Genomic DNA, 21,610 nt, shown 5'->3' on the forward strand with positions numbered 1-21,610 from the left:
TCAAACTACCTGTAAAGTGAAGGTGAGAAGAGACAGCAAAGTTTATTAAGGTTGGGAGTGTGTCTTCACATTGACATGTGATTATTAACCAGTTTGTGCACAGATTAGAGTAGGGAGATACATTAGCAATGAAGGGGAATGTATAGAGATGTAAATAAACAGGTGGGCCTCCAAGTGATACAAACTAAGGCAGAAAGCATTGAGAGGGCTGTTTGATGGTTTATTTAGTCACAGGGATGTGAATTAAATGTATACTGTTTATTGGACAGTTAGGATTACTGTACTAGCAGGGGTGGGGGGTGGGGAGGACACAAGGCTACAATAGTCAGTTTTATTAGCAAGCTGAGAACTACTAAGAAATACTGCTAATGTAATAGCTTCACTCTCATAAGACATACAGGTAGAATGCCTGGGTGGACTGACCCTGCTCTTGAGGCTCAAAATCTATATCCTTGTTTAGTTTGCAGTACTGATTCCTTCTTATACTGTATGGGTGGAGTGGTAGCCGCAGACTGCAGATTTGCTTGAGTGTGCTCCTGCTCTTGAGGCTCAAAATGTATATCCTTGGTACTGCGGTGGTGGTGCTGCGGTAGCGTTGTCACCTCACAGTAAGACGCTGACCTGTTCGATTCTCAGCTAAAGCGTCTTCTGTGTGGAGACATGCATGAATGGATGTACCTTCGTTGAAGGTTGTGCATCAGGGCTGGCAACTCGCTACATAAAAATCTACTGCCAATCATTAGCGAACCGGAGTTCTGCTGTGGCGACCCCTAACCAGGAAAAGCCGAAAGGTACAACAAATTTGCAGTACTGATTCTTTCTTATACTGTATGGGTGGAGTGATAGCCGCAGACTGCAGATTTGCTTGAGTGTGCTCCTGCTCTTGAGGCTCAAAATGTATATCCTTGTTTAGTTTGCAGTACTGATTCCTTCTTATACTGTATGGGTGGAGTAGTAGCCACAGACTGGGGAGGGACAACTGAGATTTGCTGTAATATGAAGATGCTTGTCCTTTAGGTAAAGTCTGGCTTGTAATTTTTTATTTATAATGAGGATTTGCCTGAATTCACCCTAAGTGGAATACACATGCTTGTATTTGAAAAGCCACTAAATAATATATAATGAAAAAATACCAGCATGGCTCAGGATTTGCTAATTTAAATAATAGGAAATTTACTTGTAATATCAAGCATAATAGTTACCTGAAGTGTAAGCATTTTGTATGTAGCTACTTCCTTCTGTTAACCAGTTTAGTTCTACTGGGGATACATCCTCTTTTAGCGGAGAAATTAAATTGTATTTTTATAGGTGAGGGAAATATGGCCAAAGTTTTGTTTGATTGAGGAGAAGCCGAACACATAGATGGTGCCTCCTAGGAAAGCAGAAGTGAGTGTTATGGAGTTTATCATGTCAGGACAGTACAGATGGGTTACCCATTATAGTGTCAGATGCTTTAATACAAATGGATCACACACTGGAGCCACAAAATGGATAAACAGATATACTTATCGAGTCTTTTCAAAGTTCTGTTGAAGAAGTCCTGTAAGAGGACAAATTTGATGAAACCAGTATAGCACCTGGACATCGTGAATTCAAGACAGATTGCATTATTGAATGATGATGTTACTCTGTTGGCACAAAATAACAAAGCAGTGGTTGTAACAGGATGCATAGGTGAGAATTTGAAAGAACCACCATCAATGGATATGTCTGGTAGCACAAGAAGGTAGTTTGAATGATCAAAGAGAAGAAATGTATTGTAGGTGAGGTTGCTAAAGACTGATGCTTCACACAGGTTTTTGGAACCACATTCTATTACGTTTAGGCTTTGCAGCCACCAATGTAAGAGCTATATTTCATTTAGGAAAAGTTGTTACACAATATAATATATAGATGACAAAATGTTTTGGAGAAAACTTACCTTGTAGCTCTTGCTATGGCATGGATTAAACTATATATATTAGACAGTGAAAATCTTACCTCCCATTGTATTAATTCTCAATGATGGAACTCACAAAGGGGCAGATGGGCAATCACACACCACGATACTATAAAATGCTCAATGAGTCTTATCAAATTCCCTCACCTTTATTAACCAAATCTGGTGTTGACAGAATAAAAGGTAAAAAAACAGAAATCACGCATCACCTATATCTTCATTCTACTAGATGCTCCTAAATCATGTGCAGAAGACATCTTGTCATGCATTAACATTAATTAGTGAATGGGCAAATTGTACATCAACACCCTGATTGGAGAATGAACATTAATGCACAAGTAATGCGCCCTGAAAAACGAGTCCACCACTTCACGGCAGCATATCAAGCTGCCATGGAGCTCGGACTGAAAAAAAAAACTAATGGCCACCATTATTTTACACTTGCTAAGCAGCACTTTTGCTGTTTAGTGAGTGTAAAAAAAAAATAAACAGAGAAAAAAAGTGTATGTATGTTTATGTTTCTGTCTGCGTGTGTGTGTGAATGCGTGTATGAAAGCAGAGGAGCCTGTGCTTGAGAGATCAAAAGATTTAGAGCAGTCTTGTGTGAGTGAATGCGTGTATGCAATAAGAGGAGACTGTGTGTGTGTGTGTGTGTGTGTGTGTGTGTGTGTGTGTGTGTGTGTGTGTGTGTGTGTGTGTGTGTGTGTGTGTGTGAGAGACATCGAGAGAGAGTGAGAGTGATCTTGTGTGAGTGAATGCCTGTACGAAAGCAGAGGAGGCTGTGTGGGTGAGACGAGAGATAGAGGGAACAGTCTTGTATGCATAGCTGTCAACTGTCCAAATTTTGGCAAAATGTCCAGAGTTTTGCCTCATATTTTTTGCCTGTTCCTCATAAAATTTGTGGTTTTCTGAAGTTTTGTGGCAAATCAGTGAGGAGTGAATTCACTAAATAATGGCAGGCATTTGAGTTTTAGGCTTTATGTCTTTCAGAAAATGCATTGTAATACAAGACCTTTTATTCTAGCAACTTTTTAAATTTACAAGAGCAATATTTAAAATTTGCCCCTATTTTTGGGGCTCTGTCCCCCAATTATTTTTGGCTTCTTTTAGATTTTTGAGAGTTATGCTTGTGTGAATGAATGTGAGTATGAAACCAGAGGAGACTGCGTGTGTATATGTATGTGTGTGTGAAAGCAGAAGAGACTGTGTATGAGAGAGAGAGAGGTAGAGAATGAGCTCTCTGTAAAATTGTTGTGTTTTACTTACTTATTTTTTTTAAGTACAATAATATTTTTTAAATATATATGTAGGATGTAAAATGCTTCCTTCAACACCATGAACATATACTTCAGAAAGTTTGAAACATTAGGTGGAGGAACTATTTTACATCAAAAATATATTGAAAAAATAATATAGTACTTAAAAAAATGTGGTATCGGGCCTCATAACACACCTGGAAAGCTGTTAATTACACAATAACACACACACTGTAGGGCATTATTGTTTACTTGACATTAATACTAAAGAAGAAAAAACTGTCCCAGGCAATTTTAAGATTGATTGAATGGCGACATATCCTTGCATGCATAGCATTCCTAACCTTTCTGGTTCAGAACAATGCATATCTGTTTTATAAAAGAAAAAAATGGCAGCGCCGATGGAGGTGTTAGCTCTTGATACAGGATTGCTTAATCTGTCTTATTTTTCTGGCAAAAAAAAAATAGAAAATCATTTTCCAGTCATTTAAATGATATTAACAGTAACTTACAGCAGAAAGAAACTTCTGGAAATCAAGTATTTGATCGTGCCATCATTCTGGCTGGATTCCCTGCTTACTACAGAGCATCTGGGATCTATAACAGTCACAGAACTGCTGGAACTCAACATCCTAACCAAACAAGCTTCAAAGTACCTAAATCAGGAAATGGAAGGTTCTGGAACAATCAGGATGAGACCCAAAAGAAAGAGATGTAACAGAACCAGGAAAAGAGGCTGCAGAGCTGCAATTGCTGCCAGATTGAAAACAAACCCTCACAGTCCTGCACTTACCTTAGTTCTGTTAGCAAATGTATGCTCATTAGACAACAGGATGGACTTTCTGAGGTTAGAGCTCAACACCCCAAACAAGGTGAGAAATTCCTGTGTGTTGATATTTACAGAGACTTGGTTAAATAACTGGATTAGTGACAGTGCTGTAAGCCTTGATGGTTTCACTTTGCTCAGAGCTGATAGGAACCTAGCTCTGTGTGGAAAAGCTAAGGGAGGCAGAGTGTGCATTTTTTTGAATGATAGCTGGTGCAAAAACAGTAACATTGTGAATGAACATTGCTCTGTAAATGTGAAATTTCTGATACTGAAATGCAAACCTTTTTATATGCCCAGAGAAATAAATGATGTCTGTGTAGCAGCTGTATATATACCATTGAGTGCTAACATCACTGAAACACTGAATATACTGCTTAATATTACATGTGAGATGCAATGCAAGAATTCTGACTGTGCATTTATGATAACTGATGACGTCAACAAAGCAGATCTCAGGGAGCTGCTACCCAATTACTACCAAATTGTGGATTTTCCCACAAGGGGAGGAAATACTCTGGATAAGGCTTACACTAACATAAAAGGGGTATACAGAGCTGTACAGCAACCAAACCTGCGTGGCTCTGATCACATCTCCATAAAACTAATATCAGCTTACAACCTCTCTTGATCAGAGATAAGCCCACTGTGAAACAAATTAGGGTCTGGCATGAAGAAGCCATGAAAAATCTTAGGGACTGCTTTGACACCACAGACTGGGATGTCTTCAGGGAGGAAGCCACCATGAATGATCTGGTGAATATAGATGAATATATTGAGGCAACCATGGCTTATATATCCAAATGCATGGAGGATGTAATGAACGTCAAAAATATTAAAGTTAAGAACCAACCAAAACCATGGTTAAACAGCAAGGTGTTTGAGTTGCAGAGGGAAAGAAACACTGCTTTCAGGTCCAAGGATAAGAAGGATCTAAGTGTGGCAAGGGCTAATCTAAAAAAAGATATCAAGGAGGCCAAGAAGGAGTATGGAAAGATGATACAAGGATGCTTCATGGATGCGAACAACTCAAGAAGCCTGTGGTATGTTATTCAACGCTAACTGACTACAAGACCAAGTCAGCTCAGTGCGAGGATAGCACTGAATTTCTGAACAGTCTAAACACATTTTATGGTAGGTTTGAAGAGAAAAACAACCTGTAGGCTGTAAAGCTTCTCAATGACCAAAAGGAGGCAGTACTCAACTTCAGTGCTGTGGATGTAAGGAACCAACTGAGGAAAGTGAACCCCAGGAAGGCTGCTGTGCTGGCCCTGATAACATTCTGGGGAAAGTATTGAAAGGGTGTGTAGACCAACTCAGCATAGTCCTGATGGACATCTTCAATATCTCGTTTGTCCAGGAAAAAGTACCAGCATGCTTCAAAGTTACCAACATAATCTCTCTGCCCAAAAAAGCCAACCCCACCTGCCTAAATGATTACAGGCTGGTGACCCTTACATCAAATGTAATGAAATACATCAAAAGACTGGTTAAAAGGCATTTGACTACAGTATTACCCCCAACCTTTTGACCCACTGCAGTTTGCCTACTGCGCAAACATACCAACTGCTGATGCCATTTCGGTGGCAGTTCACCTCACATTGGAACACCCTGAAGAGAAGAATAACAATGCCAGGCTGTTGTTCATAGACTTCAGCTCAGCATTCAATGCAGTGATTCCAATGCAACTTACAGAAAAGCTAATCAACCTTGGCATAAATAAGGGACTGCACAACTGAATCCTTCATTTCCTGATTGGAAGACCACAACGGACCTGTGAAAGTGACAACACATCAGAGAGTATTACAATCAACGCTGGAGTACCCCAGGGTTATGTGCTGAGCCTTCTACTGCTCACAATCCTTATCCACGACTTCTCTGCAAAAGCCAGCAACAACCACATCATCAAATTCCCAGACGACACCACAGTGGTAGAACTCATAAGTGGTGATGGCAAGAGTGGGTATAGGAATGAGGTCAACTCCCTGATTGAATGGTGCAATAACAATAATTTGGACCTGCACATCACTAAAACAAAAGAAATGATTATTGACTTCAGAAAGAGCTCTGCCATGTACCTGCCCCTCAAGATTAATGGTGAAGAAGTGGAGAGAGTCCAAACTAGAAAATTTCTGGGGGTACATATATCAGAGGATCTTTTTTTGTAGTACAAACACAGGCTAGCTAATTAAAAAAGCCCACCAATGACTACACTTCCTAAGAAGGCTGAGAAAAGCAAAGCTCTTTATGAATGCTCAAAATACCTTCTACAGAGGAGCCATCGAGAGCATTATCACCAGCAGCTGCACTGTATGGTTCGGTAACAGCACAATGGCCGCAAGGAAGAAGCTGCAAAGAATAATAAAAGCAGCAGAAAAGATTGTGGGCACTAGTCTTCCTACCATACAGCATCTTTGAAATGAGATGTAAAAATAGGTCCCACAAAATACTGAGACACTTCTCATCCAGCATATGGTTTGTTCACTAAACTTGCATGTGGTAGAATGTTGCGGAGTATCCGCTACAGGACCTCCAGATTCATGAACAGTTTTTATCCAACTGCATAAATCTGGATATCAAAACTATAATGGATTGTTACTCTCTCATTCTTTTTTCTTTTTTTTTTCATACAGTAATTCTATTTATTTATTGCATACTAAAATTAATATATTCTCATTTATGTGCAATTCCAGTCACTTCCTTATGTGCAATATCACCTGTTCTCACCTCTGTGTGGAGCGTACTTTTCTTTCCACGTGTCAGTCATCTAGTAGTCAGTGTTGTCCAGTGTATATAAATAGTGTACAAGCATATGTGTCAGCTACTGAGATATTTACTTTTGTACTAAAGTTATTTTTTATTCTTTAATACCTATCATGTCTGTGTTTTTGTGTTTATTTGCTCCTGTAAAAGAGCTTGTTGTTGTTGTATCTTTTGGCTTTTCCCGGTTAGGGGTCGCCACAGCGGAACTCCGGTCCGCTAATGACTGGCAGTAGATTTTTATGTACCAAGTTGCCAGCCTTGATGTACAATCTTCAACGAAGGTACGCCCACTCACACATGTCTCCACACAGAAGACGCTTTAGCTGAGAATCGAACAGGACAACGTCTTACTGTGAGGCGACAATGCTACCGCAGCACCACAGCAGCAGTCAACACTCGAAATTTTGTTTAGGTAGCACGTTTCCTAAATAACGTTTCTTTGAATCTTTGAATCTTTGTAACTATTATAGATAAAGTAATGCAGAAACATAGTGCTCCCATTTGGATACTGTCTTTCAGCCCAAGGAAAACTGTGAAAGCATGAGTTACATCCAGCTGTATTACTGACTATTGCCTGTATTTTGCATACAAGAGTGCATATACATCTCAAAAACTCATTATTATAAATAGAACTGCTTTTAACTTTATCACACAAGTATAACCCTACTAAAGAGGGTCATTTGGGCACAAATAACTTAGCTACATTTACAGTACACTGTTGAGTACCTCAGTAAGTTATTTTACTTTATATATTTTTATTTATTTGTTTGTTTGTTTGTTTGTTCACTGGGTAAGTATCTGGACCTTTTTAGACCTTTTCAACCATGGCTTGGGTCATGTGGATGTGGGTAGTGAAACTGATTCATAGGTTCATAGGAGAATACTAGGCTAATGGCTTAAGTGCCCTTACAAGTCTAGCCAATATAACCTGATTTTACCCAATATATGGCCCCGAGGAGCAAGACGATGGTATGAATATATGCTTATGCCTTCAGTATCTAACAGATTGCCTCTGTCCATAAGGGACATAGGCACTTCCCCAGGTGTGAATTTGTGATTCCCCATCCATTGATCCATACTGCATTTGAAGAAGGCCAGGGAAAGACTCTGCTTAATGTGAATAGGAAGCCAGTTCCAAAGAAGGTGCAATTTGTAAGACACATATATGTCTCTCCAGCATGTTTTATTTGAGTCGTTGACTAAGTTCAAATCCCTTGGGTGACCCTCATGCTATTTGACTTGTGAATGTGTGGCAGCTCCGTCGGAGCTGGATTTGTGAGTGCCTTGTAGGTCAGGCATAAGTACTACCTATTAGTTGGTAGGAGACAGAATAAAGGGATACGGCTTTTAGTCTAGCTGCATAGGAGATTTTGTTTACACCCTGTATTTTCTTTGGGAGGAACCTCTGAGGCCATTCCAACTACTGTAAGTGCCTAATCCAGTACATGGTAAATGGCCCATTATACTCAATTATTGGTCTAATGAGGGCTGAGTTCAGCAGGACTATAATTTCCTTGGATCTGGATGCCATACCTTTACTTATAAGTTGTGCCACATAGAAGGTTTTCCTAACCACTGTGGACACATGGCAGTCAAAGTTCAGGCTGCTATCTATCTTTGTACCAAGAAGTGTCACTTCTGAGTCTACTGTTAAGGGTGTGTCCTTAATGTTGTAATTTGAAGGGGTATTTGACTTCCCAAAAGGTATAATAATGCATTTTTTTCTCCTTTAGTTTTAGGCCATAGTTCTGGCACCAATCATTTGTCTGATCTAGACCCTCCTGAATGATATCTACATCATTGGGGGATTCAGTGATTGCCCCCAACATGCAGTCATTGGCAGACTTTGTCATCCAGAGGCCTTCCACATTAGCCTTGACTCCAGAGAAGTATATTCTGAACAGGAGTGGTCTCAGCACTGAGCCCTGTGGCACATCACTAGTAAATGGCCTCTTTCTGGTATGGATTCACTCAGTTTAACCACATGTGTTCTGTCCATGAGCCAACTGGCTATCCATCTGGTGATATAGGGCTTTATGTCCAGTTTTATGAGATTATAATAACTGAATGGAGAATTGTGTCAAATGCCTTGGCCAGGTCAAGGTAGGCAGTATGGACTGTTTTACCCTCATGCTTGGCCTTAATGACTTTCTCAAAAAACTCCTCCAGATCTGTCCTTGACAAAGCCAAATTGGGCTGGGATCAGTGTTTGGAGATTTCCAATGTCATTATTTATCGGGTCCATGATTATTTTTTCCATGGCTTTACATATAAGTGTAGTCAAACTTATGGGTCTGTAATTTCCAGGGTCAGTAGATGGTCCCCGTTTATGCAGAGGGATGACTGTTGCTGTTCTCCACTCTATCGGGACAAAGCCAGTTTGTAGGCTGTTGTTAAACAGAGACCCTAATGGGCTTGATAAGTCCTGATTTAAGCTGTTTAAGAGACAACCTGATATACTGTCAGACCCCCATCAAAGCCATGGTTTTAGCTTTAAAGTGTGCAGAGGCCACCTGTTCTTTTGTGATAATTGGTGGTGGAGTGCTGGAGGGTATTTCTAGGGTGAGAAACAGGGGTGATGGGGTGGAGGAATTTGAGCTGAATTTATCGGCCAGCAGATTTACTATATCTTCCTGCTGAGTATAGGTGATGCCATCTACAACTAATTACACACATTATTAGGTGTTGCCCTTAAGACTGCAGACATAACTGAAAAATGCCTTATAGTTATCCTTAGCTTTGGAGGCTATTTTTACCTCAAAGTCTGCTTTCAGAAACTTGACTAGTTTCCTGATTCACTTGTTTAGACTAATGAGGGATATTTTGCTCTGTTGTGCACATTTCCTCTTACTTCTCAATAAGATTTTCTTTCTTTTGTTGTATAATCGATTAATACCAGTGATCCATCTGGGTGGCTTGTTTTTTGCAGTTTGACATGGGTTTATTTTGGTCTGGTATTGCTGTTTCTATGCAGCTGTTTATATGGTCATACAGAGCTGCTGTGTACACCTCTGCATAGGTTTGGATTTGAGCGAGCTTGGAAACTAGCTATGCCATCCCTTTATAAGGGGGTAATTTAGCTTAAAAAAGTTCTTAAAGTTTGGTGGGTATGGGTTTACAATTTTTTCAAGGGAGACTGCTTTGTGATCTGATCTTACCACTGAGGACATCACAATAGGGGGGTGCAGCACTCTCCCACAATTCTGAGTACCTGATCTAGGATATTTATTCCCCAAGTGGGAATGCAGAATAGCTGCTCCAGGGATTTGAATTACAAAGTCAAGAAATCTTTGGGTCTGCATGTTAGGAGACATGTATGCCTCCCTATTAATGAAAGGGTAGTTAAAATTACCCATGAGTATGGTATTGGGTGGATGGTCTTAATTCTAGTAACTTCAGGTAATGTACATTTTTATGAAGTGCATGGAAGCTGTGGGGCCTAGAAAAATCCCACAAGACATGGAGAACATGTAAAACTTCATAAAGACAATAACCAGAGATCATGGTTGGTCCCCAGGCCGGGGAGTATTAGAAGCGTTACAACTAAACTGCATGGTTGCTTTTATTTGTATAGATAACAGTTAATTTCACTAAGATACAAAGGAACCATTATGTGAATTACACCAGAAATCAAATCTCTCATTAATTATTGGCAGCAGGCCTGAAATCAGTATCACAAAAAAAAAATCCACAGAGCTCCAGCAGTATTATCGGAAGCTAAGCAACAAACAAATCCTTCATTACTTTCAAGCGAAAACATACTTCCTGTTACAACAAAATACATATAATGATCCACAAACATTCTGAAGCACTGAGAAATAGCTAATTAGCCTGGACAAAATGTTTTTACCTTACCTTTGGCCATATTATTTGCAGTTAACATTGCTAATAAAGTTAGTCATCACTGCCCAGAGACAGCTTTATATACTCCACAGCCCTTACCATAAATGTTAAATAGCAAAGCTAGGATAATGCTTTCTGACCCTCATGCTTGGCCTTAATGACTTTCTCCAAAAACTCCTCCAGACTGAGTAGGCATGATCCATCCTTGACAAGTGGAATTGGGCTGGGTCCAGTGTCTGGAGATTTCCAATGTCATTATTTATTGGGTCCATGATTATTGGGCCTGTAATTTCCAGGGACCTCATTCTTCTCAAACTCTTTCCTAATCACAAATATAATTTACCAGCCATTGATATGCTTGCTACATACTACATTTTGTTTTGATTGAGAGAGACTTGTTTATCCACTACAACAGGTGATATAAATTAGATTGTCCATCAGTGGAAAATGCATCCCAAAATGAAAGAAACACTCTTTAAGGATTCCTTAAAGCAAATGTAGGACCTCATCTGAACTGCCAAACTACTGCCTTATTACTTAAAAATCCACAAAAGGGACCCTTTTGTGGATTTCTAAGTTTGTTTTTTGTTCTTAATAATAGTCTACTGCCTTATTACTCTCCAGCTCCTTTGTCTAAAATTGTAGAAAGATATTTTATCTACTTGCTAAGTACCTATAACATATCATCATCAACTTAGTATGACATTTTCTCTTGCCAACATTTGGGAAGGAATTAAACTATAGATCATTAAAAATGGACAATGCTTTTTTGGCAATCAGCTGAAAACATTTTAAGAAGAAATTAACAAAATATAGATTATTACAAATAGGAAATGTTTTTTTGAGTCTATCACGAGTTATGTACAAAATGGATTAAGGATATTTGGTGCTCCCCTAGAAGAAAGGTTTAATAAACCTAAATCATTTTCTATGAACAATTTGAATATTAAAGACAACTTTGATTCTTAGAACAATTAGCTGAAAATATTTGAGAAGCAATTAACAGAATATACATAATTTAAATGGAAAGTGTTTTTTAGTGAAAGTATCAGTGACCTCCTTATTGTTAAGGGATTAAGGTGGTGTTTGTTTTAGTTATATTGTTCCATTGTTTCTTGGTTGTTTGTTTTTTTTATTTAACTGTACATATTGGTAGCTTTGTTTGGTTCTTAATTTTCTCTTGCCAAGACTGACCTATTGGCTTTTACAGAATATATTCAAGGACTAGCTAGTGAAGCTTTCTTATTAGCCCTCCCCAGAGCATTTGACATGGGCTGTCACTTTTCTGTTTGTTTGGACTTAGATGACCTTACTATCAGTACAAAGGGAGCCCTATTGTTTACCCCCAGATAGTTGACTAACATTCAAAGCATCAAATCTAAATGATTGAAAATATTTTGGCATGGTACCTAGACTCAAAGTATAGAAGGTGCATTGGGGGATTGGCTCATGCCAAAAAAAAAATGCTTGTTGTATTTTATGACCTTCAGAGTACCGCTGCTTGACTAGAGATTTCGCAATATTTTAGATGTTTTGTGTTCAAATACTCAGTTATGTGTCAATTGAACAAAGCACAATTATTCATACTGGATCTGTGTACAAAACCCTCTAATGGTTCAGCAGGTGCCCTTCCCAATGTATCCAAACAATCCACTGGTGTTTTGCTCTCAAAGGACTGATTAATTCATGTCAGAGTCTTCCAAGTGCCGAAACTTGGCATCCTTCTTTTTATTATTTTTGTGAACAACATGAATTATGCTTCATATCCTGATCTAATTATTCAATATACAGACGATCTGACTTTTATATTCTCTGCAAAATCAATAAAGGCAGTCATCTAACATCTGCAAATGCTGTTTTGCAAGAATCAAAAAATGTTGTCCTTCTCATGGTTTTTGCTGAATGCCAACAAGATTAAAGGCTACACTTCTCTCAGGCAATAAAACAGTTAGTACAAGAGCTCATAATATTTCACATTTCTTCAAGTTCAGGTATACAAATACAAGCAGTTGATAGGAGCAGTCTTCTAGGAGTTACAATTGATTATAATGTAAATTTTGACTAACGTGAAAAGTTATCAAAAATAACCAAAAGCTAAGACCTGTTTCCTCACTGACTGTGCATTCCTGACCATTGCATGTGCTTACTTTTTAACTGACATCTTAACTGCCATCTCAATGGTCTATAACCTGCATAATGGTCAATATACTAGGTTGGAGCAAAGTTGCAGTAAAAAAGCTAATTTTGCTGCAAATGTATTAAACAGCATCTCTGGCTCTGCTAAACTGGAGTTAACATATTTCTTAACTCTTAATTAGATAAAAATGGCATTTAATTGTTTTACACCCATAGTAAATGCTCTGCTGTGCATTTAGCCCAGCAGTGATATAGCCCTACTCAGAACCCGTGGTCTAAATCACAACCACTCAATAAAATAACTAATTCAAATATATAGATCACAGATACTTTATTTTTTTAAGTTTTATAATGCTTTGGGACTGACTTGAACCAGGAATTCAAATAAATCAAAATAATTTTAATCAAAATAATGACAAAATCATATTCTGTCCAAACAATGATGCAGATTGTACCATGAGTATTATTTTGTCAGTCTCTCCTGCAACCTTCAGAACCATAATCATTTCTTCACATTCAGGCCCTTTAATACATCTCTCACTGTTTAATTCCCCTCTGCATTGCTCCTGTCCTTCTCTTCCCTTTCCAGACAGTAGCTCACCACCACCACCTTATTCTGCTGGCATATCTATGGTCTATTTCCAGTCTACCTAATTATCTTCTAATCCCTGTTCTATTTCATTCCTTCCCTTTGTGTGTTTTCTCTCAGTCTGTACTCTTATCTCTTGTTTGCAACCCTTTTCTCCTCCTTATTTTCTTATCAGTGGATCTACCGCATCTGTCTCTGCATGGTCTTCAGTTCTGTTTGTATATTTCTTTTTTTTATCTTCCCAACCATCTTAATTATTTAATTACTATCCTGGGCACTAAATAGGATACGCTGTCTATACTTTCTCCTATACTCAATATATACCCTCCTTAAAATTCTTAAACAACACTTCTTAAGTTTGTTTGTACTTGTAAATAATGAATTTCGACCAATGTAATTTTCTTCTGAATATTGTGTAAATATATTCATCTGTACATCACTCCTCTTGGCTTATTTTGCTTTAACCGTGTTGAATAAAACTGCATGACTATGTTATGTTTTTGACTGTTTTCATTCATGCATTTAAATTTGTATTATTATTGCTAGTAATTGTTAACATTCTTGCATTTAAAGATGTTTATCATATTGATCACTGCCAAAGTAGCCTTAGCTATATTGGTTATATTATATCCTGCTAGAGATTTAACAGCAGGACTGCTTTCAAAGTTTCAGGGCACCTTCCATAATGCCAGTCCATCAGTCAGCTGACTAAAAAGACAGCATTGAATGCCAAGACCGTCAGAGCTTCCCTGCTATTGAACAGAGCACTCCTCTGTGGGCTTTTGAGGATCAGAGGTCAGCTCATGCTGTTCCTTTGCTGGACAGATAAGTTTTATTCCAGGAAAAATCTTCCACATTTAAAAAATGTTTGTTTTATTGTGCTTTAGGGGACCTTGCTCCCCCCCCCCAAAAAAAAAGTCCTTTTTCCCTTCCAGAAAGTCTGAATATTCACTTTTCTCTTTGGAAACATTGTTTCAGGTAAATGGGTTCTGATGATCTTTCATTAAGGATAAAGATGACAGTGGGAGGAAATCCCTCCTTTTCAAGGGATAATTCCTCAGCTACCAGACGAGACTGCTGTCTCACAGAGTAATAGAACCAATTTCTTAGGACTGACAACAGTGTCTCTCCCTTAAATAGTCATTCTGACTTTTCTCTTTGGAAACATTGTTTCAGGTAAATGGGTTCTGATGATCTTTCATTAAGGATAAAGATGACAGTGGGAGGAAATCCCTCCTTTTCAAGGGATAATTCCTCAGCTACCAGACGAGACTGCTGTCTCACAGAGTAATAGAACCAATTTCTTAGGACTGACAACAGTGTCTCTCCCTTAAATAGTCATTCTGACTGGTACGACTGTCCTTGTTTTTTGGGGGGTCCTGAATTATTTCTTCTTAAATGTCTGTTTACTTGCATTTTGGTGAGACTGTTTTTAGTGCCAAAGAAAGAAGATGATTGGAGACCAGTTCTGGATATTTCTTTCCTAAACCTATTTGTGATAGTGCCCAAGTTCGAAATGATGTCATCCCCATCTCACAACCTGTTGTCTCTTTTCATTTAGGTTTCTTGGTAGCACTGTATTTACAAGATGCTTCTCATGACATCCCTATTGATCCAGACTTTAGCTGTTTCTTAATGCTTTGTGTATCCAGATCACATTATCATTTCTCTGCTCATCCCTTGGACTATCCACTGCATAAACAGTGTTCACAAAGTTATAATTCATTACAGGCTACAAGGTATCTACACATTTCCTTATTTACATGACTTTTTTATCTTCGCAGAGTCTTTTTCAAAGTGTCAGGAATCTTTTGCACCACAGACACTTCAGAATTTACTTGGAGACCATTTTTAGGTGGGATAAAAGTGCAAGGCATGTGGGCCCCCAAGGAAAGACACAAGCACATACATTTATTATTCTTTATTTATTTATTGACATTTGTTGACTGGGAAAATCCACTGGGTCAGAATCCCATTTTCAGTGGAGTCCCAGGGAGTAAAGCTCTATTTACAAATACAAGAAATATAAGACAATATAATATGTACAGTAGCATCCAAAGTTTATATACATGTTGTCAAATACTAAAAGTACATCAAATGTAAAGTTTTTATACATTACTATGATGTATATGATTTTTTTGAGGATTAGTAAAAAAGTAATTTAGAGATTTATATAGTCAACAGACAGGGTTAGTATTATACCTTCAATTAAGAAAAAAATATGATGCATGTTAACACTATGACCCATGACCATTAAATATAAAATAAATGCTTGACCTGATCAAGGCACTTAACTTTCTAAGTCGTCTTTGGTCCCCTGGACCTCTTACATTGTTACAGATAATACCAGTCATGTGGTACGTCAACAGTCAAGGAGGAACCAGGTCATATCTCCCCCCTTTGCAGACTAGCCATGTTAGCATGGGATAAAACTTCACAGCACAATCTCACTCTACTGCCAATCCACATTCCATCAGAACAAAATTGTGTGTCCAACAAGCTGAGTAGACAACGGCAGACGCTCATGGATGGAAACTAGATCAAAGGTTCTTCCAAGATTCGATCCATCTGTTGGGAATTCCTCAATTTCAACTGTTTGCCTCCTCATTGAACAATCAGTTGGCAAGATTCTGCACCAGGGCTCAATGCAAGAAGTCCTGGAAGACAGATATCTTTTCCTTTCCTTGGACAGGAATGTTCCTGTATTCCATCCTTTCCACTGATATCTAGGGCACTTCTGAAGATTCAGAAGGAATTTCCCCAATATCATTGTGGTGACTCCTTCTGGCCCAGGCAACAGTGGTTCTCCCTTCCTTTGAAAATGACCAGCAGCAGTTACCACAGCCTTAATCACAGAAGAGTTCTACTTACACTAGATCAGGGGTGTTTAATAGACCCTGACCCCAGTCACCTTCACTTGACTGCCTGGATGATAAGGTCTTAATCCTCTTTAGGCACCTGTTTACTGAGGACGTGAAGCAGGTACTAATAAAGGGAAAAACCCTGCTACTAGAAAATCACATATTAGAAAATGGAAAAGGCTCTTCTAGTTTGTGCCAACAACATAACCAGCTCCTGTTTAGGACTTGTTGTTCTCTGATTTAACAATATTTGTGTGAGTTACTATCCTACGGCCTTTCTTACTCCTCCATAAGGGTTCCTATATCAGACATTGCAGCATGCCTACCCATGGATACAACTCTTTCAATGCAGTCTCATGTCAAAATGTTTTTGAAAGGGGCTGATATGAGAGGCCTCAAGAAAAACAGTGGCCCCTTGGAATCTTAATTTTGTGTAAGAGAAGCTAATTGCTCCATTTGAATCAGCTGTTCTGGCTGACTTGAGGTTCTTAACATGGAAAACTGTTTTATTATTTGTTCTGACCTCTGCAAGAAAAGTATATGACTTGCAAGCATGTATGATGAGCCAACGCTTTTCATTTGTCACAGACACAAGGTTTCTTTGAGAACGAATCCTTTTTTAATGCTGAAAGTGGTATCCAAGTTTACCTTAAGCCAAGCTGCCTATCTCATCATTTTCTTTCCTGAACTTAACAATGAGGGAGAAGAGATAACTCCATATCTTGGATGTCCACAGACAACTGAGCTACTATCTTGACAGAACTAAATCTTTTATATCTTTGGACCAGTTCATTTCTTGTGAAGGTCAGAAGCAGGGATATCCTGTGTCAAAACAGACTATTTTCAAATGGTTGTCTTAGGCTATTAACTTTCATTATATTCACCAGAACAAAACTACCCCAGGCAGAGTCAAAGTCCACTTAACCAGGGCCTTGGCTTCATCTATGTTTTTTTTGGAAAGTGTTGGATTCTAGAAGTATTCTAGAAACAGTAACTTGGTCCTTGGTTCATGTGTTTACCTGCCATTACAAGCTTGATTCTTTCTCTAGGTCGAGATCAGGCTTTGCTAGGACCTTTCTCCATGGGGACGTGGATCCTTCCCCTTCCACCTTTCAAATGTAGTAATCTAGGACAATATAACCGTAGATCTAAGGCTACTGCAGCAATGATCAATATGATGAACATAGTACAGCTGTGATAGTTAAACTTTCCATAACAATAGATTTTCGAATGATCACTGCTGCAGTAGCCATTTCCACCCTCCACCCCCCTTGTTTTTTTGGTGTGCTGTTTATGCCAGGGTTAATACTTATTTTATTTTTTTTTTGTAGTTCCTAGCATTGCCCTTTCAGGGGTCTTCCTCTTTCTCTCTCACTCTCTCTATTGGCATAAATGTTCTGATGGGCTTGGCATGCAAACCTGTCTTTTTAGATCTTTCAGCTCAAGCCGACTGATGGTTTGAGTGAATGCAAGGTGCACTGATGCTTTGGAAACAGGGTGGCTGTTATATCCTTGCCAAACTGAAACTGGTCCCCAAGTTAAAGGGCCTGAATGTCATGTTAATTAAGAAAATATTACGGTTCTGAAGGTTGCAGGAGAGACTGCAGTTAGAGTAGAAGAATCTAGAAATAAATTGCACAAACATACATGAAGGTAACAGACATTAACATGACTTCAATATCATACATTAAAGCAAGTACTAGTCTAGATATTTTTAAGAACACCCTGGACACATTATGGGAACCAGTGTTTGGGTATATTGGCCAGCTAGAAGGGCATTAATGCCCATGCTTGAAATATTTGTATATATTTGTATGTATGTATGTATATTCATATTTACAGGGGGACAGTGGACTTTGCAGAATTCAAATACAATATTGAAAAAATATTCATACATCTAATGTCATAATTGTTAAAAAAACAGCAAATATACTGTGTACATACCCCTCAGCCATACCGAATTTCTCGGTATTTACTGGTTTTGAGAACAAAATAATCGAATGCTATGAATTTCCGAGAGGCAATTTTAATTTATGGCCGATGCCATCATGCATTCCAGTGATGACATCAGCTTCATTCATGAGGCAGTACCTAACTGCCTGTGCCTGTTAGACTTGGAGACTTTGTGGGAGTTTCAGACTGTGCCTGTTGGTGATGTTAGGATTGAGGACTGAGGGAGAATTTATCTAGGAAGGTCTGGAGTGATGGTTGAGTGTCAGTCAGACAGTCCCAACTCCTGATTGTTTACAACTGTTGGTCAAGCTTAGATTGAAAAGTATAGAAATCTATAAAAATGTGGGTCTGGATACCATTACCTACAGAAAATGAGAAATATGGGGTTGGTAAGTGCTGCTATGTTGTAATCTTAACCTCCTGCTGAAACAGGGAGTTTCGCATGTAAAACTGATTTTCTTTTGACTCCTTGAGTCCCTTACAATTTTTATTTATAGGCACTTTACTCTGAAGAAGTCCAGTTCTGCACAGCTTGGGGCAAAAATGCTTAATGTGTCTTTTATCTTGTCTTTGTTTATTAGAAAAGACATGGTGTGATTCCAATTTTACCTGCCTAATCTACGTGGATTGCTATCCTTTCTACTACCTTATTGGATTACATCTTTGATTGAACAGTTGGATATTTGTGAGAATGTGAGTGAATTTGTAGTACTGCATGGATTTATTAAAAATAGCAATGATATAATATTTGAACATTTCTTGAACCCGTATTAGTCAAATGTTCGTGAAGTCAAGGGAAAGCATTTTTCCAAGAAAAGCCTATGAGATGGTTGGTTTACATTTTCTTAGCTATCTATACAGCTGCAGCTGCTGACCTCACTGAAATAATTATTACAATTTTATACGAAAGGGAGAAGATATTTTTAACACTTTCTTTAATGAGTAATGCCTATTTTGTTCATTGCCATATCATCAGTGCTTTGCTTTCACGAAGCCTAAGTGCAGTAAACTTGTATTCTTCACACATGGGGGACATGAAATGAATGCTTTAACTATATTATCTTAAAAAGCACCTGGTGGTTCTGTCTGTTCTTGCAGGGGTAGAAGAATCTAATACTCCTCCCTACCAACCTTAAGATGCAGCTGTTATGAAATATGTACAAACTGGGTTATGGAAAGCCTGAGTACATGAGGAAAAACATGATGTTTAATGGATATGTGGGGATTGGGATGGTATGTGTGTGCCCATCTCAGTGTGTACACACAGGTGCTATACTTAATGCCAAAATCAAGTTCTTTTGTATTCTCTTGTTTCAGTTTAAATTGTGCAGAAGCATTTTTTTCTCTATAACATAAAAAGTGAAGCCATCTCACAAGAGTATTGACTCAGAATTGAAATAATGCAGTTATGCAGAATAACCATAAAGTGCAATGATATGTAAACAAAACTACTAAATTCACCTTAAACATAAAGTCTATCCCACAAATTCATATGACTGCCATATTCTCAGCCAGGTAAAGCTTTCTTTTAAAAAAAAATAATGTAACCTTTGCCTTTCGTAATTCCTTCATTGAAACTGTGCTGCTAGTAATCTTTTCCTGAGCCTACATAAATATTAATAAATATGTGCAGCATTCCAATAAATAGGACACAGCCCACAAAACAGCAGCAGAATGTTAGAAACACCAAACATGCTCCACTCAAACTGAAAAGTTTGGTCCATGTGAAATAAACACCGTTGTAGTAATTATATAGCCCTTTCTGTGCTTCCAGGTATCTAGTCTATTAACAAGATGTTTTCCAAGCCGCTAACATAGATTTCCTCAGGTAGGTGAAGAACTTACCATATAATGGCTCCCTCTCGCAGATTGTTGCAGCACAGTTTATGTAGATGGGGTGATTTTTAGCGTGCTGTGCTTTGTTTGATTGCAGCTGTTTCCTTATTTCCTTCGGCATAACTGTCGACATATTTTGCTGAATCTACTGGCGAAAGCAGCGCTCTCTTTTCATTATTCTCTCTCTCTCACGTCCTGCTTAACTGAGCACACCTTTGTCCACTGCCTTGTGGGACCATACCTTTCAATCTGGACAAAGCCAAAACTAACGGTGGGGCAAAGGCCCAAAAGTAGGGGCAGATTTTAAATATCGCTCCAAGTCCTTTAAACTCAGACAGTTACTAGAATAACAGGTTTTGCATTATCATGTATTTTTCTGAGGGATATGAAGTCTGAAGTTCAAATGTCTGCCATTATTTATATTAGTTAGTGACTTCAATCTTCATGTTGATATCCCACAATTCTACCAGAGTGGGTGGGGTTACATGATTATGTGTGCAAATTTTGTGTTAATCAGTGTCCCGATTTTTGGCCAGTTGTACCTACGTTTCATGGGCCCTTGTTCAGATTTTTGATGTTTACAGGTTGAGAAGTATGACCATATATTGTAGCGATCAACCCAAACATTTTTATTTTTGATTGGGAACTGGATCACTTGCGAAACCACTGTGAAGAAGGTACATGTGTGAATTTTAAGGAAAGAGACATTTAAAAGTTAATTATGTGCAGAAATGTTAGAAATGTAAGAAAAAAAGATTTAGTTGACCATCATTTAGAGTTACATACAAATGAAGACAAAAGGAAGTTATATGTCCACGTGCTGATTTAATAAACTCAGAAGAAGTACACAGAGAGGAGGAAACAAAGAATATTTAGGAGGGATATATGTTGCCTAAAGGAGCAAGATGTACAAAGAGTAGAGAACATAGAAATGAAACATGGTTAGGAAATACAAACAAGGCTTAACAGCAAGAGGAAAGAAAAGAAGCAGGGGATAATGACAGTACAGAATAAAAACAAGATGAATTTACGGGTGAGAGTTAGTAATGGAGATGGGGAAGGAAAATAAGTAAACAAAACCACAAACTGAAAAAAGCTGATCTGTGCAAACATTACGTGTAATGAATGCAAATGTTACCTTTAATCAGTCATGCAGACACTACGGGCAGTATTCCAAAAGAAAGTTGCAGACAGAGTAGCACACCAAAGGAAGACGTCAGTGCATTGGTGATGGATGAGATTCTATAATGATTAGTAACACAAGATTAAGTAATAATTTATTCAGCATATGATAGTTGCATACTCCATGCATGCCTGTCAGATTCCAAAATACAACCTGTGCACCTAACAACATTCAAATGCGACACAGTAGTGCGAAAACAATTTTTTGAAAGCACTCAGTGAAGGCCATTTCTGCGTACCCTTTACATTAGAATTGCCTACAATTTTATAAGCAATCCTGTGGATTCTGCAAAGTATAACTCCAAAAATAATGCAAGCTGTATTTAAAGAATTAGAGTAGGCTGGGGTACTATAAGTCAAAATAGGGGTGTTATGGTGATAGACTAGGAATGTGTTATCTCATTTGGTGGAGGCAATGGTGGCCCA

Source organism: Protopterus annectens, chromosome 2.part0 (genome assembly GCF_019279795.1).
Source record: "Protopterus annectens isolate FY-2018-M chromosome 2.part0, PAN1.0, whole genome shotgun sequence".
NCBI classification, from domain to species: domain Eukaryota; kingdom Metazoa; phylum Chordata; order Ceratodontiformes; family Protopteridae; genus Protopterus; species Protopterus annectens.